A 27,387-nucleotide genomic window follows, 5' to 3' on the forward strand; every position below is an offset into this window, starting at 1 on the left:
GGCATATTTTTACAATTCATTGAGAAGAATTTAAAAGAATAACTGGGTTGGTGTGTTCCCTTGAGGTTTTCTACTCAGCACACTATATTCTTACTTTCTCAGTCATAGGTTTTCCTGTTTCCTCCAGTCATATTAGTCAGTACTCTAAGAACCAAACTAAATCTCACTTTGATATTTTGTTCTCTCTCCTTTTTCTAAATATTCTTTATACTTGCCTACTTACACTTGCTGTTTCAGCTGTCACAAGTATGCCAATTAATTCTCTACAACTGCAAATATTTATTGTTATCTTTGTTCAAGAGAATCATGGTCTCTTGTGGTCTCTAATACCTACAATATAAACAAGTCTTAAAACCAGCCAAATGCCCTCGTTTCCTGTCTGATAATCAGCATGTAGAACCCTCAGGTACTTTTCCAGCCCATGTCTGCCTGCATCCTCCCTGCCACGATGATAATAGACTGAGCCTCTGAAATGGTATTAGTTGAGCTAAATTGTTACAGAATCATTGCTTGAGTACCAAGTAGCTTAAACTAATTAAGGATGCATAATGGTCCCAGTCCACCAGAAGCCTATAGAGGAAATTTTTTTAAAATATTCTACCCCAACATCAGTCTGAAAAAGAAAAGAAAACAAAACAAACATAAAACAAATGCACACAAAACAAACCCTGAAATAATACAGGATCTTAAGGTGCTAAGAAAACTCAGATGGCAGTAGAAGGAAGTCAGGTACCATTAAGACCCTGATGAGGAAAGAATAATGAGAGATGTCACAGATGACTTGGATGCACCCAATCCCAGAATAAGCTAAAACAAAAGAGAAGCTAAATGGAGACACCAAATATGGAGTCAGTAGACTTTCAGATGAATTCCCATCTCAGAAGTCAAGATGAAAAGACCTACCAAATGGAGATGTTGATGAATATGAAAAAAGTCAAAAGTTCTGCTCATAAATCAAGTGGTAAAGTGGAAGAGACTCTAACACATGGACAAAAGAAAGGAACCATCTCCAGTTTCTCCATTTCTGGGGTGACTACACAGCTTCTGAAATGCAGAGTCGTCATTTATCTCTTTCCTAGTCAAGTTAAAACATTTGGTTCTGTATATTAAGGAAAAAAAATATAATTGTTAAAGCCCAGATATGAACAGGAAAGACATTTTCTTTTGCCATACACTTGAATAAAAGGCTCCAAAGAATTCAAGAAGCAGTTTAAAAAGCTGCTCACCAAAGGTACTTGTTTTGGCTCTAACAAGTCAACTAACAAACCAAGTAAGTCAAAATTTTCAAAGATATAACTAGAAAACTCAGTGCAGTGAGGTGTGGTGGAACATCATATCAAAGCCAAATTAATCACATTTGGAATGATGTTGGGACCCCAGGGCATATCAAAGACTGCTGTGGGAGCACATTCTGCTTCTTTAGCCAATAGCATTTAAGATACTGTGTTGTAGGCTCTCCTTCAGCCAATAGCCTTTAAGATACCAGCCCACTTGGGTGTGGTCTCTTATACTGTAAAAGCAGTAGCTCTGAAGCAAGGGCTGTTATCTTCTATGAACACAAGAAAAAATTGCTCCTGAAATGACCATGATGCCACACAGAAAGCAGAATGCTCAGTGTTTGCATGGGGACATTGCATGGTCACAAAAAGCTGGCTTGAAAGACACCAGAGACTATATCCATCACTGTAGATGCACAGGTAGAGTTGGCTGGACAGGAGTTTGTGTCTGTCTTTATCAACCAAGAGAAAGAGGTCAACTGAGAGATGTGGGACAGAAAGAGGAATCACTATTAAACATGCAGAGTTCCTTCGATGATGGATTTAGTTAAATCTAAAAGCATGGATGCCATCAGGTGTCTAGCTTCTGTTTCTTTTGCTGCTGTTGGCTTTTTCCTGATCATCTACTCAGGACTGGTTGCAGACTCCTTGCAACAGCTGATAGAAGATAAAGGGCCAGTGGATGCTTTGGCCAGAGCATTAGCTCACATTTCTGGTGCATCGAGCTTGAACCATGAGAGCTGATCACCTCTGATTAGGGGTTTGTAACAATGACTCTGGCATGCCCAGAAGAAAGACAGGATGCCAAATGTGCTTGGAAAGAACTTAACACAAAACTGATGACTAACCATACTTCTCAAATAGCCAGAATGTGCCTCTTGAAAGGAAATATGAGTATTTATTTTGATGTTCTTAAAATTGTCAGAAATATTACATGTTGTGTGATATGATTCAGATAAGATACTCTCATTGCCAACCAGTTACCTGAAACTGAAGAATATTGTGATAGAAACTCATCTTTTAATCCCAGACAGAGCAGGTTGGGTACACAGGTCAGTCTGGTGTCAATCTGGTGGCTGATCAAGTAGACAGAGTCAACAGGGATGTCGGTCAGGAAGTTAGCATGGTGGTAGAACACTAAGAGGGAACAATTTGATCAAGAAGTGCGAGTATAAATAGATTTTGACTGTCATTTGATAATTCATCTTCCAGTGTGAGCTTGCCTCTTTTTGCCTAATCTTGTATATTATCCACCAAAAAAATTAGGTTATCATAGTTGATATTTGTAACTTGCAAAAAAATTAGTTGTATTTTTAAAAACTATTTTACAAGAGTTGTTGTAAACAAATCTACTAATCTGGATAAAAATAAACAAAAAGCATATACCAAAATACCCCAACAACAACAACAACAAAACCAAATAAACAAAACACCAGCCAAATGTCCCTTAGTCTCTAACTCACACTCTTCAACTCTCTTTTGGCCCACCCGTCCCCACATACTACTGTTGGGACACTTTTTGCATTTGTACTTCTTCCAGGTCCCAGAAATGTCTCAAGAGTGTTGACCCTTCAGCTATTAGCTTCATCCCCAGCTGCTGAGCCAGCTGTTTTACGAGGCACATTCGCCGGGGCCATCTCTCCCAAGTGCCTTGTTCACTGAGCCATCTCCTAGAATCACTTTCTCCTTCCCATGCCATCTCACTTAAATTCTAGAGTCTGGTACTGAAGCCCTTCATCAGCAGGGTCCTGACTCTGTAAATTTTCTAACCAAATATCTCATTACTCTTCAGTATACCCCTGCTTTCTCTCACTCAAATGAGCCATCCACTCCCACATACCTCTCAATCACCATCTTTATGTGTTGTTTTTCCATAACCTTATATTCTCTTTCTCTCATTCATGCTTATTACTGGCCATGCTCATTACATCTATCTTTGGTCATATAATGAATGCAGCGCGGTATTTGTTCTGAAATGCGCAAGCTTCCCTTACTTCTCAAGTACCCTATTTACGGACCCTTGAGGATGGACGCTCACAAGCATTCAAAATTAACTGCACTGTATTGCTTGCAACACCACATCACTAACCAAACAAACTGCAAAGAAATGTAAACAAGTGAGTATAACTGCAAATGAAAGAAAGAACTCATGCAGCCAACAAAGAGTTTTTAGCATTTGCCACATGCCATGATCTATGCCAGCAGTTAGGAATGAAAGGAAGTCAAGTCAAAATATGTTCAGCTAAAACTGCTTTCTATCACATTTATTTTCTCATCCCCAGGCCAACACTGTAATATTTGGAGTTTGATTATCTTTGGGTTAAATATTGATGCTTTTACTGCTAGAGTTTAACAAACACTTATTGGGGAGCTTCTAAGAGTCAGGAAAGTTCCAAATGAGGGGAACTTTAAAATTGTACTGTGTCTTTTCAGTGGAAACACAAACATTTTACTTTATAATGTATTGATAAAGCATAGGAAACATTAAAAACCTTTCTGCATATTCAGTAATGTTGTCTGTCAAATTCAAAATATCATGCTTAGAGTGATGTTGAGAACCTAAATGTCATACACATTGTCCCCAAAGGCAGACTAAAACTTTACTTACTCCTTGTTTAGCATGAAGCCATATAAACACAAAAATTTGAAAATGAATTCAGCTGGTAGTATTTATATATTTGTGTGTGCGTGTGTATGCATATGTAACAATAATAAGTGTGTATGCATATGTAACAATAATAAGAACTAAAAAGTGGGCATTAATTTGAGGAGAAAATAGAAGTAGATGGAGAGAGGAAATGGAGGGAAGAGGTGATGTAATTCTATTTTCATTAAAATACAGTTTTGAAACTTCATCTATTCTCCCCACATGCATTGCTGGAAACAATGCTGAAGAAAATAACAGAGAGCAAGAACGCATTATTTCTTTTATACAATGATCTCTCTATATATAATAATAATAATTCCATTCAATTAACATAAAAAGAAATTATCTGTTAAATTTCTTCTTTAAAATTTTTATTACTTTTTATTGGTATGTGTGTGTGCTCATGTGTGTCTATGCATGCACACGTGCACTCACATGCATTGCCATACATGAGGAAGCCAGAGGACAGCTGGAGGGAGTTGGTTCTCTCCTTCCTTCTATTACATGTTCTCTAGAAAGAACTCATGCTGTCAGACTTGGCAGCAAGGACCTTTATCAGCTGAGCTAACTCATTGGCCTAAAGGTACTCTTCAAAATGAAAATATCATAATTCCTTGTTGCGACTTATGAAAAGTTAACTGTCCTGGTAAGCTACTGAATGTATATCTTTCTGGTGTCTTGGTAGATGACTGCTGGTTCTCTTACTCTGTTCCTTTCTTCAGCTGCCATGTGCTTTCTCAACAGCATTAAGTATAGACACCCAGAGATCTATGAACCAAGCACCCATCCCAAGGCTGCAGACACATGCTCAAGTGTTTGCATTAGAATGACAGCAACTGTTTCAGTCTTTGTAAAGTTCCATATTTGTTCTTTGTTAACAATATACACAGTGTGCAAATTCTTTTCCAGCTCTCAATAGAGGTAAAATATGTGTAAGACAAAGACTTACACAGTAAGAACGTATGTGAAGGATTGACAGATGTGGGCAAAGTTCGTTTCTTGTAAAAATGAGGACCTGAGTTTGACTCTCTAGAACACAAGTAAAGCCAGAGCTAGCAATCCACATCTATAATCCCTGGTCTACTGCATCCAGATGGGAGGCAGAGACAGAAGAAACCCTGAAAGACGGCAGGGCAACAAATATGGAGTATGTCGTAGGGAACGAACAACAAAAATAAGACACTGTCTCAAAACAAGGTAGAAGGTGAGTATTGACACCCAAGCTGGTCGTCTGAGTTCCAAATGCATACTACAGTATGCATGTGTGCCGTGGCAAGAACATACACACATTTATGCACACAAACATACATGCACATCATATGCACACATATATACATCATATACATGCAAAGGTACATTTTTCAAATCAGAAGGACCTATGTGCAATGAGAACTGTTAGAAGATCCTTGGTTGGAGAACCTGTTTCCATTAACAGCCTTGTCTCCGAAATTGATCTCTTAGCCTCAAACTCGAATACAGGCAATCATTGAGGATGTGTCATAAATTATTTATTCACGGGACATGTATGTATGAGTGTTCAGATGAGAGTCTACATATTGTGTGGAAATTGTGACCAAGCTACAGAATAAATTGGAGTGAATATTGTTATGACTTAACCTAACACAATTTTAAGAATTACTTTAAAGGAAAATTCAATGACAAACGTATGTATGACGGTGGGTAGTTGTATAGAACGAGCGGTCATATAGAAATCACCACATATATCTTGTAAGTTTTACAGGCCACTTGAGTTACTTAAGAACTACTAGGGAATCATACTTTCTGGTGGCAGCCTGGCTTTTCTCGCTCACCCACTGAAGAAGGACGCTTACAATAAATCGCATACTAGCTCAGAATTGAGAAATAGATGGTTATTTATTTAAGGGTAGATCTCGAACGGAGATCAGAAACCGAAATCCGAAACTGGAACAGAGAAGCTGGGAAAGAGGCCAGATATAGGCATGCTCTACATAGGCATATATAGTATAAAAGGCCACGCCCCAGTGGGCGGGTAACCACTGGTTGAAAGACTTCTTACAGCACCCCACAGCTCACAATGACCCCTGGGAATTCCAGGTGCTCAGCAGCCAGGTAAAGCACCTTGACTCTTCAATTTATAAAAAGCATGGCAAATTTGCCTTTCTACTGTCAACACAGACAAACAAGAAGCCCCTAGTATCCATCAGGCAGTTCCTTCTTTCCTAGCTTTCCCTTCTGTTTGAATTTCTGTACCATCAAGATCATCTTTATTGAGCACACCTGTGTTGAGGATGCAGCACATGACATCCATGAGATATTGAAGATGTCTAACCTAAGCTATCCCTGTGCCTCCTCTGAGCCATTGGACAGAAACAGTCAGCATAAGCTATACAGATTCCACCTACATGTGGATCCCTGGAGCTCATTGGCAGGCCATCCTAGCCTGATCATGAAGCAAGGCCCAGGCCAATGAGAGACCCCGTACCCAAAAGTATACCCTCCCCCTCCCCCACACACAAAGAGAAACAAAACAAAACAAAATGACCTTCCCTCTTTTATCTAGAGAACCATAGTGCATCCTGCCAAATACCCCAGCTTCACCTTACCTGGGTGGTGGTGGTGCACATCTTTAACCCCAGCACTCAGGAGGCAAACACAGGTGGATCTCTGTGAACTGGAGGTCAGCCTGGTCTACAAAGTGAGTTTTAAGGCTACACAGTAACGCCTTGTCTCTGAAAACAAACAACAAAGAACTCCCAACTATATTGTCTATTTTTTTAATATCTGTGATTTTACAGCTTCTAACCAAAGCTTGTGTTATAATCATAAATAACATACTCACATTATTCTTCAGGAAAGCTTGAATCCTTGGGGTGCTGCAAATACTAATCCAGGTTACTATTGAGGATGCTCTCTTGTGAATAATGAAAGTGATTTACTTTTCAGTGTGGCGTATCAAGCTTTAGGAATGATACTCAGGAATGATCAGGCAAGAGGATGACTCCTGGCCATCTCTTTGTAACTCTTGAAACATGTGACTATAGACAGCTTTATTTTTTTATTTATTTTATTTTTTTTTTTTGAGCCTGTCCTGGAGCTAGCTCTTGTAGACCAGGCTGGTCTCGAACTCACTGAGATCCGCCTGCCTCTGCCTCCCGAGTGCTGGGATTAAAGGCGTGCGCCACCATCGCCCGGCCTATAGACAGCTTTATTGACGCTCATTCATAAACTTGTGGATATTTTGGTTATGGTCTTTTAAAAAGGTGACTGAGTTGCTTCTCATCTAAATAAAATGTTAATTTGCTGCAATTTTTTTTACTAATTTGAAGAAAAAATTTTAATTCCAGGTATTATTGTTAGCTACTGAGTTGTGAGTGCTACAAAGAAACTGTCTTTCACTTGAAAATTCTCTTATGTAAAAATGTTGCTATTTGACAACTAAAACTTATGAAAAATATCCTCAAGGAAAATAATGACTATACTGGTAGATGCTTTCTTGCAAGTTTTCCAAGGCTAAGTCTTTTCTTGGCATCAATTATCAATAGATACATGGTAGCTGATGGCACATATTAACTATTAATAGATACATAGCAGCTGGTGGTACATATTATTAATAGATACATAGTAGCTTATGACATCCTTATGAGGATTATTATCTTTGGGTCACCTAATGAACAAACCCTCTAAAAAGAACTTCTCATTCTTGGCAAGGTGTATTGGAAATGTATAGTTAACGACTTCTAAACCTGTATTTTCCAGGATAACAGAACTATTAAAAAGTGATGAATGTGAGATTCTGCTTTATTGAGACAGGGAGGTTTGAAGGAATACTAATCAGTCTACTCTTTGACAAAATATTCTAATAGTTTTCCTTTGGGACTACAGCTGCTAGATAACTCTCTTAAGGGCTGGCATAAAAGGACTTTGTATTATTTTGAAACATAATAATGAGTTACTAGGGCTTCTTAATACTTATTATTTATCATCAACCAGAATCACCTTGTTAGAAACATTTATTTGTAAGCTTAGTGGAGCACCTCATTAGGAAGATTGGCTACCTATCCTGAATTATCATTGGATTCTTAATGAATCACAGCGTTTACTTGCTGCTTCTACCTTTACCCCTAATTTCGTGTTATTGTTTCTTTTACTTCACCATCATCAACTTCTTTCATACACTATTTGTTTTCTTTCCTATATTTTGTATTAATACAGGTTTCCATAAGTACATTTAAGGGCATTGATATCAATAATCATTTTCCAAGTCTACATAAAAACCAAAATAATATGTTTGCCATACCAATATGCACAGAAATAAGAAGGGCACAAGAATTCTCTTGGATGTGGAATAATAGAAATTTTGGCCATTGCTGGTAAGAGGATAGAATGATACAAACAACGTTGTCAGCGTTCACTTCAAATGTCTATTTGACTGGAGACTCCCTAAAGACACTGCTATAAATGTGTTGGAATGTACATTAGTAGATACTACATAAAATGCTGCAGTACAAAAGGATAAGTCATAACACAACAGTGTGGGTGAATCTACTAGAACTATTAAGTTTAAAAAGACAAACATTAATATATGTGTGATTCCATTTACAATAGATGAAGTTGATACACACGCACGCACGTGCTCACGCATGCACACACACACACACACACACACACACACACACACACACACACAAACCTACACAGATCCTGGGAGCTTGGGACACTGAAACACTGTGCTTCAAATATTACCTTTATTTGAACAGTGAACACTCTGGAGTGGTGTATATGTGTATGTGAATTGATTGACTTTCATAAAAAATTGTGCACTTTATTGTATGTGTTATAGTTCAACTTTCAAAGGGGAGAGGGATATAAAAGAATACTGGATGCTGTTGAATTTAAAGAATTAGTGTTTAGACTAAATGATCATTAGGGGCCTTTTACTATACAAAGTATTGATAGCCATTTAACATGGATATCCAATTAAACCGTTTAATAAATTATTACATTTCTATTTAAATTAGTCCTTGTGGGTGAAACAAGGTAAAGATACAGAAGCATAGGTTCCAAAGAGTGTAGTATGCTAACATTTTATGATATTTATTAAATAACCAAATATTTCAATGCTTATTTAAATGGCGTTTTCAAGAAGCCCCTAAAATCGAAGTTAATGACATCTTTCCTCTTTCTAATAAGAAAGCCCCATGGAAGTAGAGTCCTTAATAAGTAAACCCACATGATGAACATTAGTAAAGAGATGTCAATGAAAAGAGTCAAGTCCTAAAGTTCCATGTGTAGCCCAGTGAGAGGGCAGGTACTGTCGTTTCCCATTGTAGCTGTTCTTCATGTGGTTATTCTTCACTGTAAGCTGACAAGAGGTCCATCAGCACCTGGGGTGTGAGCATTCCAAATGCCCACCGCTATTTGAATTGTCATAAGAATATACAAAGTTTCCAAATGCGACAGCTTCAGTCTCCGTCATTTCAGGTTTTCCTATTCTGTAGCCGAACCATTCAGCCTCCCAGCAGCGTCTCTGCTGTATTCTACATGAGGTGGCAGTTACTCCTAGCACCTAGGAGATGATATATACAGAGAAACATACATATACAACCTCTAAAAGCTACTCTTGAACTTGTATGAGTTATCTGAGTGTTTAATCGGCATAATGATAATAATGATAATCGTGAGTTTGGATTGGTGTGCCCGTCAAGAGTGGATAATTCTGTTTCCAGAAGTCATGTGCTTTTAAGTAAAACCCCCAGCACCCAGGTTCAGTATGCCTCTATGAGTTAGTGACCAAAGAGGCTCCAGAGGTCTCCCAAAAAAATACGGACTAGTTTCATTGCTCTTAGTTGTCTACCAGAACTAGAGAAGAAGATGACATTTCTGGAGGCTCTACATAGCCTACAGAGAAATCCAGTTTTAGCTGTGCTGGAAACTCCCTCTTTGCTGACATTCCCAGAATGTTTTATGCGGGCTAGTGGAGGAGAGAAATGGCTAATTGTTTCAGCCAGGAATAGAACATGCTTACTGGAATTCTGATGTGCAAGGCAAGATGTCACTGTGTGGTAGGCACACAGCTCTACAGGGCACAGCCCATAATTCTGAGATTGAGTTGGAGGCCTGCTTCATGGCAGAGAATACACACCTTGTATTATAAATCTGTTCAAAGATTTATGGATGGGGAGGTTATGGATGCAAAGGGAAGTATACCATCATTGCTCCCCGAAAGTGATACGTTATTGGACTTCCTTCTAAATATTGATTTTTGTAACCCTAGGCTAGGGTGGCTTTCATCCTGGGTCACAGAAACTCCATTTTGCAGAAAGCTGTGGTTAATGTAGAACCTTTTATCTGGTTCAAGTGCTAAAATAAGTGGCTGTTGAGTACTCAATTCTAAACAGGACACCTATATCTCATTCTCCCTGCCCACCTGCATGGCCCAAGGAATATCATAGTAGAGAATACAGGAAGAATGTAAAAGAAGGATGTTAGTGGGAAATGCCATGAAATATTGCCATTCTGACATGATAACTTCTGCAACCATGAACACATAGCAGCTATGGATGCCTGCATAAGATTGGGAGCTTCAACCTCCCACCGTTGCTTAAAAATGTACTCATGAGACTCCATCCCTTCTCCCTTCCTAGACAATTAACAGCTACAGCAGAAAAGGATATCATTTCTGCCAGTTATATGAACAAATTGAGAAGAAAAAAGGGAAAGCAAGAGGAGCGTAATGGGGGAGAACATAATCACAATATTTATGTGTACAAGTGTGTATAAAACTGTCAAAATAAAAATAAATGACTCTTAAAAGAAAGTTCACACATCTTAATATTATTACTCAGACAGATGCAAGGGAGGAATTACGACTAGAACTTTATTCTACTTCTCAGACAAGGGAATGCAAATCAGATTGAGATAACAGATTTCTATCTCCAAGCCAAACACCTCACAGTATCATACAGTATAAGTTTGTTAGTTAATTTGGCAATATTATGTTTTTAACTCTTCTTCAAACTTTTGATTCAAACAAAAGACCCAAAGAGTTCTATAGGAATATCCACTTAGCAGTTCTTTCCTGTGAGAGGCATAGGCACCCTCAGAGGGCAGTATCAGAACTACAGGGGCTCAGCTGTGAGTGCACCTGCCCAATCTCATGAATTTCTTTGTGGCACTTTCTAGTCACTTCATGAATTTATGTACTGCACACAACGTGTAGGAAGATTCTTTTCCCGATGCTTTCAGTACTTAGTGAACTTCTGAAAGAAAGAACTGGTGGGTCAAAGCAGCCTCCTTTCCAGAGCATAATCTGACCAAAAAGCTTCTGTTGCCAATTCATTGTCAATCCCTGAGATTCGGGCAATGGTGCATTTTCATTATTAATTTAGCCACAAATGATTGTTGAATCCTATTATAATGTTTTGGTAGCATTGTTGAAATTGTCCAGTTCCAGACATTAAGGATATGGAATATCCTTATAATATATATATATATATATATAATTATATATAATATATAATATATATATTCCATATTATATCCTTATAATATGGAATGTCTTAAAGTAAAGCTAACACCAAAAAAGTTGTGTGTTTTTTTTTAAGATCTGTGAAGTGACACTCTAATAACATACCTTCTGAATTCTAGTCTGCATCTAACTTCTAATTTGTATACACTGCTTCAAAGTAACTTTTAACCAAAGATCCCCTCCTGTATTTCAGTCAAGACAAAAATTCTATTCCTAAATCCAAGGTGATAGGGAATTTCAGGCTCACTGCTATCCAGACTGCCACACATATTCTTTTTCTGTTTTTAAACTAGAGCCATTAGGGAAAGGGAATCTCAACTGAGTGAATGTTTCCATAAGATCGGCCTATAGCCAAGTCTCTGGAACAGATTCTTGGTTAATAATTTGTGTGAGAGGATCAATTAATATGGATGGTGACAACCCTAGGAAGGTGGTCTTGGGTTGTATAAGAAAGCAAGCTAAGCCGGGCTGTGGTGGCGCACGCCCAATCCCAGCACTTGGGAGGCAGAGGCGGGCGGATCTCTGTGAGTTCGAGGCCACCCTGGTCTACAAGAGCTAGTTCCAGGACAGGCTCTAAAAAAGCTGCAGAGAAACCCTGTCTCGAAAAAACAAAAAACAAAAAACAAAAAAAAAAAAAGAAGAAGAAAGAGAAAGAAAGAAAGAAAGAAAGCTAAACAAGTCGTGAAAAATGAACCAGTAAACAGGATTCCATTATGGCTTCTGCTCTAGTTCCTGCATTCATGTTACTGTCTTGAGTTCCTGCCCTGACTTCCTCAGTGATGGAGTGAGCCTGAGATGGATGCTGAACTAAACTTCTTCCTCCTCCCCAAGTTGCTTTTCATCATTGTTTTGATCACAATTGAAACCCTAACTAATACAGCATGATTCTACTAAAGTTTACCACAGTGCTTACTTATGGAGCATGGTTGAAGGGGTTGCCAGAAGGGACATTGGTGCCCCTAAAATAGCTATATTGGTAGCATGTACCCATCATGGATGGTAGTTCCTCCATGACCACGTAGATAAAATCTCCTTCCCTTAACTTTCCCACCCTATAACCTCTAGCCCCTCCCCGAGATCCAGTGTACAATTAGGGCAGAATTAAATAAAAATGTCTAGGAAGAGTGGCTAAATGTTCAATGATCTTCACACTCTCATTCTATGCAGGAATGTAATAACCCAAAAAGCCGATGTTAACTGACTTGTGCAAGCAAGTAACTGGCCTAGTGAAGATAGTGGCTGCTTTACCTATAGGACAACACTCTACAAAATGAGATAATAATACTATTATCTAGAAAACCAATGAGTATTATAGGAAAAAAATTAAATTTATCTTTTCCAGAAGCTGTTCTTGTTTATTTTTATTTAAATTTTTATACAATATATTTTGATCCTATTCTTTCCCCTCTCCCAACTTCTCCCAGATCTTCCCCCACCTCCCTACCCACTCAACTTCATGTTCTTTTACTCTTTCAGCAAAACACAAAACAAAACCAAAAATTCACAAAACTAAAAAAAGTTCCCAACAGACAATAAAAATAAAATTCAAAATATGAAAACAAAGCATATAGAATCCTAAAACAAAAAAAAAACAGAAAGCAAACAAACAAACAAACAAAAAAAACCACAGAGTTCATTTTGTGTTGGCCAACCACTCTTGGTCTTTCCCGAGAATGTGATTGATACATCCAATATTATTCCATTGACAAAAACTGATTTTCCCTTGCTTAGCAGGTATCAATTTGCTTTCTTATCTTCAGAACTCATTTTATTGCCATGTTTCTCTCCCCTCCTCTCTCTTTCTTTGAGACAGGATCTCTCTACAAAATTTTGTCTTTCCTGAATCTCCTGGATCTTCCTATGTAGACCAGGCTGGCCCTGAACTCATAAATATCTACCTGCCTCAGTCTCCAGAGTGATGGGATTAAAGGCACAGGCAACCATGACGTACATACTGTGTTTCTTTAGCAGAATAGTAGAAGTAGGTTTTCATCAGAGCCTGTGACTTATCTGTTCTCAGATTCTTAGTCACTTTAGCTGGGTCAGGTGTAGGTTATATCTAATGGAGTGACTCTCAGAAAAGAAAGTGGTTAGTTACTCCAATAACACTTGTGCCAATATTATACCGGTATATTTTTCAGGCAGGTCATTGGTTTTCATCTCAAGGTTTGCATTTGGGTGATATCATGGTATCATAGCACAGCACTTTCCTGTAATACTGAATACCAGTCTGTAGGGGTAAGCAGAATTGACTCTTGAATTCAGAAGAGTTTTCTGAGTTTTTAAGAATCTGTTAGAAGTGTCCGTACTTGGCCAACAGGGTCAGAGTACCTTTATTTTTCACTAAAAAGACTCTGAAATATTTTTAAAATATCTCTTTATTTTTAAATTTTTAAACACTTTATTAAACACTCAGTTCCTCTAGATAGCTCTGGTTTTATAAGAAATGTTGGAGTTTTGAGCCATGCTCAGGATCTTCCTATTTGCCCTTCACATCCAGTGTTTGGCCTTCAGTATTCCCATTAATTTATATAGATCTGGGGCTCTTTGCTGTGACTAAACCCTCTGAAGATGAATTGTCATTCTTTGTTGTATATAGGAAGCAAACATATAAAACTTCTAAGCACTTGATGCTACTCACTAACAAGATTGTTTCAAGATGAGAATTGCAAGACTCTGCTTTTGGTGCACAAAATTTGAAGCTATGTTAATAGATCTACTACTGCACACAATATTTCAGTTGTTTTCCTTTTAGAAGGCAGCTGTTACATCAGATCTTCCAAGAGCTGATGTAAGAATATCTTTACTATTTTGAAAGATGAGTTGCTATGTCTTATTTATACCTGCTACTAACCTGAAATCAAAATAATTTTGTTAGACAATTTAAGCATAGATTTTAGAATCCAATCAAGGATAATTTAAGTTCTTTCTTTCCATTGGAATGTTTTATTTTTTTACTTTTTCTTGTCTTGCAACTGTGGCTACAATTTCAAACACTATCTTGAATAGAGTGGTGAGAATGGCCAATTTTGATGACATTTTCTAAAGGTTTTTATAGAGGACTGTTTAAAATAGTTGATCTCTTACTTGGAATAAAATTTTTCTAAAGGAGGCCAGTCAGTATACAAACCTTTTGAATTTACCATTTACAGGATTAATTCAGGAAAAGACTAAGGAGACCCTTTCCCCATCCTTTTCCCTATAACATCCCTTGTAGGCATACAGCACTAAAATAAAAGAGACAGATTCAGTGTCACAGAATAAGGTGGATTTTCAGCAAGAATGGCAAGTTTTCAAACTGTTTGGGCAAACAAGTGGTTCTATAAATGGGCTTATAATTTTCATAAGACAAAATAAAGTAAAAATGTGGGTACCAAAGGAAAATAAAAACTAAGAAATAGAGAGAGGCCTATGACTTTAACTTTCTAAGGGCCCTACAGGGATATGACATCACTTTTAGACTGAAAGTCTTAGATTTGCATTCAGGTGGCCTTGGCTGGATCTCATTGGATTCCCAGGATTCTCAAAGGTCAGTTCTCCACAAGTATCACCAAAATAGCAGGAATAAGACACAACTGAGGGTTTTTTCTAATGAGATTTGATATTTTTATTGTTATAACAAATTTCCTGAGACAGTCTAACCCTATAAAGAAAAGGTGTTTATTAGCTCATGCTTTAAGAGATTCCATGCATAGAATTGACATTGACTCAGCTTGGTGAGGGTCTTCCTGACTGTGAGAAAATGATCATATTGCCAACAGGAAGACTGAGACACAGGGATCAATAGATTCTAATGGGCACAGTCCCAGAATATCCCTTCTAGAATCCAACTCTTAAATGTACCCCATCACTGCTATTACCACCACACAGTTGACTGAGTCTCTAATACATGGATAATTAAAGAGCCCAACCTGAAACAAACCATAAACCATAGCATGAGAAAAGAGGGAACAGTACCTGTGCGGTTTTTAGTAACTTTTCAGTATGAGGGAAAAGAGGGCAGAACTGTGAGATTTAAGGGCTCCCTTGAAACTGTGGAAGGACTTTAATAAAACAGATTAGTTAGTAGACATAGCAAAGTATTCTAGATTTTGTTATGCGATCTAACATTCATTTTTTTTTTTTTGGAATGTTCCTGCAGTAAACAATGATGTTGTTTACAATTTTAGTCTTTCTGGGGAAGCATTTTCTAAAAGTCATATTGATAAAAACAAGTGGAGTATTAAAATTCTATTATCAAAGGGACATGAATAATAAAGCCACATTGGTGTAGGTGGTAAGAGGTGTGGGAATGAGAGTTTTATTTCTCACTTTGTCTTCCTCCCACAGATGAATCTGTTTCTTAGTGTCTCAAAGGGCTTTGAAGAATATGAGGGCATTGTGTTCATTGTTAACTGATAATGTTCATAGCAGCCTGCAGGGATAATGGTGTCTTGTCTACAATTCTGCAGCTGTTTTCTAGGTATCCTCCTTGAAATCTTATTCTTTTCCAGGTGACTTCATCACATTGTAACCACAATAAGATCTTAAAGTTAAAATTACATTTCAATATCTTTTCAGCTCTATTACATTAAAAGCCAAATCCTTGCTTAAGCCTGGAAAGTGAGCTGGTACAACTCTGGGACTGAGCTTGGAAGGGTGTGCAGTAGAGGATCCTCTACCCACCTCCACTACCATCCTTCTGCCCCCAATACGATGAACACAAAATTGGCAGTCTACAAGGGAATGTGTGAAATGGAGGCTATACTTCCCTTGGGGATTAAGTGCTCAAGAGGGCTAGAATCTACTGTTCACTGTCTGAAGACCTGTTGGTAGGATTGTCTTCCACTTTTCCGTTTGATTCATGCCTCCAGTGATAGAACCGGCTGCAGATGTGCACACTCCAGAGCTAAGAAGTGGTCCAGGGACAACTGTTGGCAGGCATGGCTGTAGTTATATAAGATGCCTGTATGTATGTACCATCTCTCAAATTAGAGCTTAGAGCTAGGAATGGAAAGAGAATAAACCAGATCAAAGGCCAACAACCAATGGGAAAAACTACAAATCAAGATTATTTGTTTCTAAATCCCCTTACAGATCTTCAAGCATTCTGACATAGACTTATTTCTATCAATTTCTCTATCAACGTCTTTCTCTTTAGTTCAGCCATTATCTTTCCTTTTTTCATAACAAAAACAACCTCTTGTCAAGCCCTAGCTTGTGTGGAGGAGGTAGAAAGATCCTTTATGTGCCGTAGTATATCAAGTACTGAGGTATGTGTCTTCAGGGTTATTTTTCAACCCCAGAGAAGTTTAGACTTGTGACAAGGATTCCAAAGTAGAGATCGTTCTTGTTTTCTTGTAACAATTGGCACATTGACCAGATCTCATCTGAACTGTGACTCATCCATTACTGACAAACAGGAACAGTTGCTCAGAAATCTTGGGCAAATAACTCAGAGGCTCATCCTTACCCATTGTGAATTAGTATCCTAAAGTGCAGTTGGCATAAATGCAAAACATTTTTAACAAAGTATCAGAGTAATTGCCTGTGAAGAGAACTCCCCTGAGCCAGACAAGTTTCAGAACATACTGATCGCATGGATTTTTCAGGATATCAGTAATTTCTCCTTCATGCACTCAGTTCTGAATGTACATTTCCCCCTTTATAAAGCAGGAAGGTCATCACATGACAGGAACCTACACAACACATTGCTTGTCTTTCTCCCTTCTAGCTCTGTGTTCCAGAAAAGCAGGTATATACATTTATCATTACTCTGTACCTGGCTCTTGTAAGTTGATTGTTTTGCCTGAAACAATAAAAAAAAAAGATAGACAAGGTCTTTGCTATCTCAGTCTACAATAGAAAGTACAACAAAATGAAAATATAACTTTTTTTTCCTGGAATCTGTGCTTGGTAGCCGTGAATTGGGAAAAGAGTAGTATGGTAATAACTTAGGCTAGGTTTTCGTGTGGTTGAGCAGCATAGGCTTTTCACCTATTCTCTTACTCCCATCACGGTTCTTCACATGGAGGACAAAAGCCAGAGCTCCAGCAGCCCCAGCAGGCTAGCCTTAGTTACCTCTCCATAGCATGGTACGAAAGAGACAAATAATGATGCAAAGCACCAAAGGGGTTTATTCAATCTGCCCTCTATCCAGAGTAGTGGTTCTCCACATTCCCAACACTGTGACCTTTAATACAGCTTCGCATGTTGTGGTGAACCCCAATCAGAAAATTATTTCAGTGTGGTGCTGGAGAGATAGCTCATGGATTAAAAGCACCAGCTGTTCTTCCAAAAGACCCAGCTTCAATTCCCAGCACCCACATGGCAGCTCATAACTGTCTGTATGTTCAATTCCAGGGGACCGGATACCCTCACACAATCATACACACAGGCAAAATATCAAATACATAAAAATAAATACATGCTACTTTGTAGCTAATTTTGCTCCTGTTGTGAATCATAATGTAAATATCTGATATGTAGGATATCTGATATGGGGCTCCCAAAGAGGTCATGACCCACAGGTTGAGAACCACTCATCTAACAGGATCTAGGAACCACAAATCCACTTTTAGGATACTGACATGAACTTTTAGGTTTAATTACAGGAAAATTGGGTCAAGAGAGACACAGTCTTGGGCATGCTGGTGTACTCTGCTCAATCGATGTTTCAATTCAGGGTCTGCAATGAATGTGGGCTGAGAAAGTTCTTATCATCGTCATCACTTGAGTTCAATCTGATCCTTAAATGCTTACATTCATGGGTAGTCTTGTTTGAGGGTGGTCTGGCTTACGTTCCTGGGTGTCCTTGTTTGAGGGTGGTCTGGCTTATGAGGTTTTGATCCTCTAGGAATCCAAGATGGTTTGAGAGGAAAAGTTAACGATAATAACTTATCTGTGCTTTCAGCCACAACAAAGGAGACAGACAGAAAATTAAGACAGAGATGACAACCTTTATGTTGATTTTGATTACTTTGTAGACCCAAAGGAAAAGGCAATGCTTTCTAGAAAAAGTAACTTAAAAGTGTAATGGTTTAGATAAAATGCTGCAGTTCCCAGAAGGGGGCAGCGGGCAGGGGGCTGCAGGTCATGAGGGACAGCTGGTCCCACCAACCAAGGCCTCTCAAGGTCCCAGGTGGATGGGATACCTCAGGGGGCCATCGTTGGGGCAGCCAGTCCCAAGAGGAGCAATGGCAGGTGGGAGACAGAGACAGATAGGCAAGCCATGCAGATTGAGTATTTATTTAGTGGGTTATGGAAGGAAGGGAAAAGGGGAGAGGAAGAGAGGAAGGGAGAGAGAGGTGAGAGAGAGAGAGAGAGAGAGAGAGAGAGAGAGAGAGAGAGAGAGAGAGAAGCATGGAGGTAGAGAGAAGGGGGAGAGGAAAAGAGAGGAGCCATGGCAGCAGACACCAGGGGCAGAACACACAGGCTGGAAGCTGGAAGCAGAAAGGAAGATCTGCTTGCCTCAGTGGAAGGAGGTGTGGGGCTTGCCTCTTAAAGGGACAGGATAGACCATTACAATAAATACCACTTTAAGCTCTGAATTTATGCTATGGGATTCTGAAAGGAAAATAATAAACTGTGTGACTACACTTGGAGATACCAAAGCTTTCCTATCAACAAAAATGTAATGAACATTCTTCTTCTTTGACTTTGTGATTGATTTATGAGCAGATGCCTTCCAAGCAGCTTCTGTTTACCAATATTTGATATATCCACACAAAACCAAATGTGTTTCTTTTTTTCTCTCTGGAGTATATTGCCATCCAGGTTAGCCTGAGTTTTTCATGCCTTCTGTGACTATCCTGTACTGACTCTCAGCCATGATGAGAATTTCCTCCGAGGATCATCTTTGCTATTGGAGCAGAGAGAATGAAAGCAGTGTTGGGGCATAGTTTCAGATGCTGTGACATTCTGCAGCAATACGAAGTTTAAGTCCAGCAGTGCCTATCATGACTTAATTAATCTGAACATTTTAAATTCAGAACATGTGTGAACGTTCTGAAACTTTCCTGAAGAAATTTGAGCGAAGATTGCTGTCGAGTATAGAGTCTAAACAGGTTTCCATTTCCTAAAGTCTCATGACAAATGGCCATGTTCTGATGCTGTTGGTTTTTCAATGTTTGCCTCAGGAACTATTTTGTTTCTGTCAAGAGTTTATTGTATGTTTCAGAAGTCTTAAACCACCTCCAGGTGGTCCAATATGGACTCTTAGGGAACCGGCACTCTATTGTTCAACAAATGTTCACGGCCTGGAGACACACTGTGATATTATAATTTAATGTGATCCCAAACACACTAACCACCACTAAATGAAGGAGAGGAATTCCTGCGCATTTCCAGGGAAACCCAGGAAAATGCAAATGAGTTTCACTTCCTCTTCCAGACAAATGATGTGAATATCCAATCGAAGTATACTTGGCATCAAAGCTAAAGGAAAATGTAGAGGAGGTCTTGAGCTGTGCGCATGCGTGCAGCCAACAGCCTGCCTTTATTAACTGCTAACCAGCGAATGAATTTATATTTCAGTCTCCCCAGGAAAAATCGCTCTATAAACCAGTTTATGATTTTCTTTCTCTGATCCTCCTTGCAGCTGCTGGTTACTGAAAACGATGATCTCAGAGTCGGCAGTCCCTGCCAGAGAGTTCGCACACAGAGAAACGCCTTTGTGAGGGAGGCCAGCCATAGAAACCTGCATAAGATTGGCCTTCTTTCCTTAATAGAACCACACGAACAAAGATGAGTTTGTTGCTGACTCGGAGCTCAAAGCTTTGTTTTGTAAAGCCCTCTGAATGTACTGCGCTCTGCCAGATGAGAAGGGCTTCTTCCATCCAATAGAAGGGGAGTGGGGTGGGGGGTGGGGGGAGACAGTAAGCGGAAATCGGGCAACAAATCCAAGTGCACACCCTTCGGGTGGAGATTTGTGAATAAAGTGGCCTGAAACTTTTTCTTTCTTCTTTTTGGTGAATACTGGTCACATTTCACAAACTGAATAAAAATGAAAGGAAAAGGAACTTTAATTAATGGGGTGCCTTTTGATTTGCAGAGCAAAACCGCCACAGCAGATGTACCAGCAAAGAGGATTAGATTGTCCCTTCTATGGGGCACTGAAATCCCTTTCTTTCCCCCAGTAGTAACCCCATTGAAGAGAGACTGTCTTTAGTGTCTAAGATTCAGTGTGGCAAAGAAACTGTTGTACTGAGGTACAATGGACCACTCTCACAAGACCAGACAGAAGATGTGAGCAGAGAGCTAATACCCCTTGAAATCTGAGCAGAACAGCTTCAATTTTACTATTTTCAAAAAGTGAAATTCAAAGAAAAAATTGGCCATACACCCAAAATTGGTAAAATGTACATTAAAAGTGTCTTAAAACATTCCCGAACAATGTTCCTCAATAGGAAAATTCAAATTGAATCAAGAAGGAATCTCAACTAATTGCCCATTGTTTTAATTTAATCACACCAGGGTGCTTTGGGTTTCAGAAGGGTGTTTATTTTGTTTCCAAGATTATTGTTCAGACAGTCATCTAAAAATATAGGCCTACTTCCAATCAAATAATAATTCTAGAATGTCAAATTTCATTGCTATCAGAGCCCAAGCCATTCAGATAGCAAGTCATACAGATAGCAAGTGCAGTCCTTAAGGGGGTGGGGGGGGGGTGGGGTAATAACGCATACTCTTCCTGTCCTTGCTTTGTTCATGAAGGACAAGGAAGACTGAAGAAGTGTGTTTGCCCTTGTGTCTAGTTCCTGGCTCTGTCTTTATTAAGGAGTTATGGGGGAAAGTTGTTAACATGGAATACTCCTCAGCTGGGGCCTGAGTCTATGGAAAATAGCCGTGGTTCTCTGTATAATCTAGATTGAAGGAAATCATGAATGCTGGCACAACCACAGACTCACCCATTCAAGGGAAGGGTGAGGTCAACACACTACGGAAGTGGGGGAAAATAATGCCCCCTCCCTCTTCTCATCCTTCCCCCTTCTGCTTCTTAGGGATGAGTTGCAGATCTGCCTGAGGCTAGGGACAAATGTTCACACAAATGATTTTCCTCCCTGCTTCTCTAACGGGAGAGTCAATCCGTTCTGTTCACTGTTACATTGTTTCGTTTTCCGACAAGATACCACCCGCAAACAGACACTGGAGCACGTGCATTGACTGGCACTGTCTGCATGAGCAGGCACACATGCATGAGCGCGTGCGCACACACACACACACATGCGCACACACACATGAGCCTAGGTTTCACCTTCTTGCTTTAACAGCAAACTGCATTTATTTCACCAGCTCTGACTCTTTGAGAGGAATGTACCATTATGTGAAAAGTATCTCATTGATGATTGTCTTAATGCATTTTGGTTTGTATTGTTTGTTTTTGTTTTTTTTTTCTTTTTTGTAATGCACACATGGTAGGTGCAATGTGGGGTACTTGAACTTTCAATTAGAGGCGACCTTGTTCCCGGGCCTTTACTCTGAGTTCCTCTGAGCTCATACTCCTTGTGATCTCCATGAACAGAATGTGAAGGAGACACACAGTATAGAAGACAGATGGAGCTCATTAGAGGGTAAAGTGGGCCATGCTCAAGGAGCGACAGTAGGCAGTGCCCAAAGAAGGCATGTGTCAATGTGTATTTTAGGTATCTTTTGTACGAAAGTCTAAAATTTCTAAAGTCTCTGGAACAGGCAGATTTCCCGAGGGGCAGGATTCTGTCCTGTCCAGGTGGCAGACAAGCCCATTATACTGTCTTATGGGATGAGGAAGTGGAATGTGTTATGGTAAAGTAAATGCTGTGGATCCCCAAGTGGCTACAAAGGGCAGGGGATCCCGAGACCAGGCCCTAGGTTTCTGAAGGAGGCTGGTCCTGGGGAAGGGATCCACGTGGCAGACGAGAGACAGAGACATGGATAGGCATGGCCTTGCAGAGTGATATTAGATAGTTATTTAGTAGGTTATGGAGGTGAAGGGGAGAAGAGCAGAGAGAGAGAGAGAAAGGGGGAGGAGTCATAGCAGCAGCTACCTCTCTGAGAGAGAGACAAAAAAGGGAGGGACTCAGACTGGAAGCTGAAGATCAGCTTGCCTCTTCAGAAGGGGGAAGGGAGTGGGTGTGGCTTGTCTCTTAAAGGGACAGGAAAAATCATTACAGAATGTATATATATCCTACTAGATTGATATATAAAATGTAGAGCTCTTAGAACTAGATTTAGATTGTTGTCAACCAGTGACCTTTGGAGAAGTTCAGTATGCTGGGCCTCTTTCCAGAGTAAGGGATATGACTCACCCAGCAATTATATAGAGTCTTGCAGTCCCGGTCATTGGATTTGTTTATTTATTAATTTCAGTCAGGGTCTTACTATATAGCTCTGGCTAGCCTGGGACTCTCTATATAGATCAGTTTGGTCTTAAACTCAGAGATTTGTGGAGGCACACAGGTGTGAATCTGTTCAACCTTAACTAAAGGTCAGAGAGCTTGAGGGTATTTTTACTCTTTCAAAGTTGTTGACAAGAGGCATAGAGACAAACAAGAAACCCTGACCTAGGGTGTGGTTACTTGGTGTTCTGGAGGTGGGTCCAATTCATCCTAACCAAAAGTCAGAGAATTCAAGCCTAATCCTGCTTCTTCATTTTAAAATAGGAGGTTTGACTTAGGGAGTGGCATGGGATAGTTGGTCTAGGGTATATTCACTGCATCTCCTACCCCAAACATCAAATGCTTTATTTAGAAAATAATGGCTTGATGTCTCAAGTATTGAAGCAAGTAACTGTTCTGGCTGTCCTTTCTGTCATGTTAAAAAAAGTCTTTTGCCTTCTTCCCCCCTTTTTGTATTGGAGCATATAAAAGCATATGGAAAATAAATGTGGGCAAATTCAGTATTCAGTTTTCACTGAGATGTCCTCCGGGTACTATCCTATGTCACTGTGTTTCTCTCTTATCTCTGTTCCTCCTGCCTAACATTTCTAATCCACACACTCCTACCCTGGAATATACAAACTTGTCGTGACTGGACCACAACAGAAGTCACCCCAACATGTGCTTACAACAGAGATTTTCCTACCTCTGCCTCCTGAGTCCTAGGATAAAAGGTGTGTGGAAAATTAAAAATGCTGCAGGATCCCCCGTAGCAGGGAATGGGAAGGGATAAGAGAGTGGGCATGGCTTGTCACTTAAAGAGACAGAACAGATCATTACAAAAGGTATATACCACCAAACCCATATCAATTTTTGGTTTTATAAGCTATTGATTAAAAGGAAGAGTCCAGCTCTATTTTGCTCCAAGACTGCTAATTCCCAACTAGCAAACTAACAATGTTATCTGTTTCTCCATTCTCCTAAAAGATTAAGCATCCTTCTCTTTCATTTGGATAGACAGGTACCTGGGGGGATGTTGTTGTTGTACTGGGTATGTATACAATACTAATTGTCTTTCCTTTGCCTTTATATGGATGTTTTTCAACCCGTGGGTCATGACTCCTTTGGGGTTGCATAGCAGATGTCCTGCATATCAGCTATTTACATTATGATTCATAACAGAAACAAAATTACAGTTATGAAGGAGCCACAAAAATAATTTCATAGTTGGGAGTCATAACAACATGAGGAACTGTATTAAAGGGCCACAGCTTTAGGAAGGTTGAGAATTACTGCCTTAGACTTATGATGTTCTCAGGATGGACCACTAAACCTACAGAGCAAGCCTAATAATAATCCTTCAACACATTTGTATATGGAATGTGCACATCCATGCAAGACAGGTAGAATCATTCACAACAGACCAAGAGTGACGCTTCAGGAGGTCTTTAAAAGAGAGTGTCATACTAGCTAATTTTTATATAAAATTCAGTCACATAACAATGGCCCAGACATTAGCCAACTTGTATTTCATATGACTGCATAATAAAATTTGAATGGTTTATAACATACTGCTGATCAAGTTGTCTTTATTGTAGTGAAACGGTTGCAGATGAAGAAAAGACTCTCTGTTGTGCAACATGTGGACATAAATTAGACAATGTATATACTGCTCCTCTTCCTTTCAGCTGAGCAGACTCACAAAGCAGCTGGGACTCTTCCTACAGTGTGTGATGCAGGGGTTGACCACCCTAAGCCCTCTCAACATGCTAAGTAGCCCAGGCCTGTTCCTCAAAGTTTCTAGGTTTTAACCCTACTAATTTCTCTGTTCAAAACCTTTCTAAATTCATGTGTGCATGTGCTCATATATGTGCATGCTCATGTGTGTACATTTACACATGTGTTCACGGGCCAGAAGAGAACAAGAGATACCATTTCTTGAGTATTGTCTTTTTGTTCGAGTCCAAGCCTCTCCTTGGCTGGGAACTTGCTGAGCTGGAGAGGCTGGCTGGTCAGAAAGTCCCAGGGATCTGCACGTTTCTGTTTCAAGCAGGAGGATTATTAGCATACACTGGAATGCCATGCTTTTTTTAAGTATGGGTTCTGAATTCAGTGTGCACCAAACTCAAGTTCTCTGTGCTTAACTGAGTTCTCTGCCCAGCCCTTTACAACTCTTCAAATTCTTTATTTTCCCAAAGCTTCTCATTGTTTCTGGAAGCATGTTTCAGAACCCTCAAACTGTCCTTTCTTCAGTTGAATACTTAAGGGGAAATTGCTGACTGTTCTGTGGGAGATGCTGTTTGGGGCAGGTAGGAATATCAAACAGAAAACATGAAATAATTTTTCTTGCATGTGCAGATAGATGCTCCAGGCAAAATGAATGGCCCATTCTAACAGAAATTCAGGAATAATTTCTGTGAGAGGGGAAAACAAGCATCTATTATCAGACTAAGGGACATTGGGATCAAGGCACAGAATTCATTGGTGGGTAGGTGGCATTGGAGAATGACAAAAGAGTCAGATTGGGAGGTAAAGAATGGTATCTGAGAGAAGGTGTGCTGGGCAAAATCACCCTCATTTACAGGCACCAGGCAACACCCTTTTTGCAATCTCAGGTTTCTGCAGAACGAGTAGCAGAAGGTTATATTCACCTGCATTTGGCTTTGCTGTGGGCCAATGAGTCTTCAGCTTTCTCTGCCAGTGAGTGACTGGAGTCGGTCTCAGTCCCATACAACAAGTGTGATCATGCTGTTGTTCTTGGGTGTCTTCATTCTTGTCAGTGTGGGAGCAGAGGTTCAGAAGCTGAGCCTGCTGAGAAATTCTAAACAAGCAACATAAAGATGAGCCGAGTATATAGGACGCTTAGGAAGGGTTATGTATAGCCGAAGCTTGGACACAGTGGGCAGAATTGTACCTGGCCAGGTCTCACAAAACTTGCTTTTGAATCCCCTTTTCCCAAGCAAGCATTAAGAAAGTATGGCTAAAGTTTATTTTCTACAATTTGCTCTTCTCTGATTTTTAAGGCAAGATTTATGTTTTAAAAATTATATGAGGGGCCGGGAGTCAGTGGTGAGGGGGAGGGAGTTCCTTTATCTCACTCAGCTTGCCACTGGCAAGCTGGGCCTTTGTCTGAGATACCTGCCCAGCAAGGAGCCATTAGCCTGAAACAGAAAACCCAGTGGAGGATTGTGCTGCAAGGCAGGTCTGAGGATTCTGGCAAGGGCGTGCTGGCTCCTTTAGATTGTGCTGCAAGGAATAGCTCCTGCTCCGGCTCTGAGGAGAGCCACCCAGATTCAGTCACAGCAAAGATTGGACCAAGACACCAAGTCTATCCTAGCTCCATTTGAAGAAAGAGATGGGCAGGCGCCAATGCAAGAACTCCTCCAACAACCCGAAAGGCAACATGACATCACCAGAATCCAGGCTTCCTGAAACAACAAGAATTGTTGTTACTCCAGAGGAAATAGAAGAAATCAACCTTAAACAGTACTTTATGAAAATAATAGAGGACCTTAAACAGGAAGTAAAAAACAGCCATAAAGAAATGGAGATGACAAACAAAAAGGTAGACGAAATAAATAAATCTCTCAAAGATACCCAAGAAAAAGCAATCAAACAGGTAAGGGAAACGGTACAAGACCTGAAAAATGAAATGGAGGTAATGAAGAAAACACAATCCGAGAGAAGACTGGAAATGGAAATTCTGAGTAAACGAACAGAAACTACAGAGACAAGTATTACCAACAGAATACAAGAGATGGAAGAAAGAATCTCAGACTCTGAAGATACTATAGAGGAAATAAACTCACAGATTAAAGAACAAATCAAATCTAACAAATTCTTAACACAAAACATCCAGGAAATCTGGGACACCATGAAAAGACCAAACATAAGAATAATTGGTGTAGAAGAAGGAGAAGAATTACAACTCAAAGGCCCAGAAAATATATTCAACAAAATTATAGAAGAAAATGTCCCCAACCTAAAGAAGGATATTCCTATGAAGGTACAAGAAGCCTACAGAACACCAAATAGACTGGATCAAAAGAAAGCATCCCCCTGCCATATAATAATCAAAACACAAAACATACAGAATAAAGAACAGATATTAAGAGCTGCAAAGGAAAAAGGTCAAGTAACATATAAAGGGAAACCTATCAGAATTACACCTGACTTCTCACTGGAAACCATGAAAGCCAGAAGAGCTTGGAGAGATGTGCTACAGACACTAAGGGAACATGGATGCAAGCCCAGACTACTATACCCAGCAAAGCTTGCATTCACCATCGATGGAGAAAACAAGATATTCCAGGACAAACACAGATTTAAACAATACGTAGCCACAAATCCAGCCTTGCAGAAAGTAGTAGAAGGAAAATCACAAACCAAGGAGTCCAACAAGGCCCACAATAACTCAGGCATCTAGCGACCCTTCACCAGCACAACTAGAAGAAGGGAACCACACAAACTCTACTACAAAAAAAATGACCGGAGTTAACAACCACTGGTCATTAATATCACTTAATATCAATGGACTCAATTCACCTATAAAAAGGCACAGGCTAAGAGATTGGATACGGAAACAGGATCCAACATTCTGCTGTTTACAAGAAACACACC

At 39.6% G+C, this 27,387-nt stretch overlaps 1 pseudogene; it reads left to right on the forward strand.

Moving 5' to 3' along the window:
• The first annotated feature begins 760 nt into the window (after positions 1 to 760).
• Positions 761 to 2,939, forward strand: LOC119807433 (annotated as a pseudogene).
• Positions 2,940 to 27,387: the final 24,448 nt, after the last annotated feature.

This window comes from Arvicola amphibius, chromosome 2 (assembly GCF_903992535.2).
Source record: "Arvicola amphibius chromosome 2, mArvAmp1.2, whole genome shotgun sequence".
NCBI lineage: Eukaryota > Metazoa > Chordata > Mammalia > Rodentia > Cricetidae > Arvicola > Arvicola amphibius.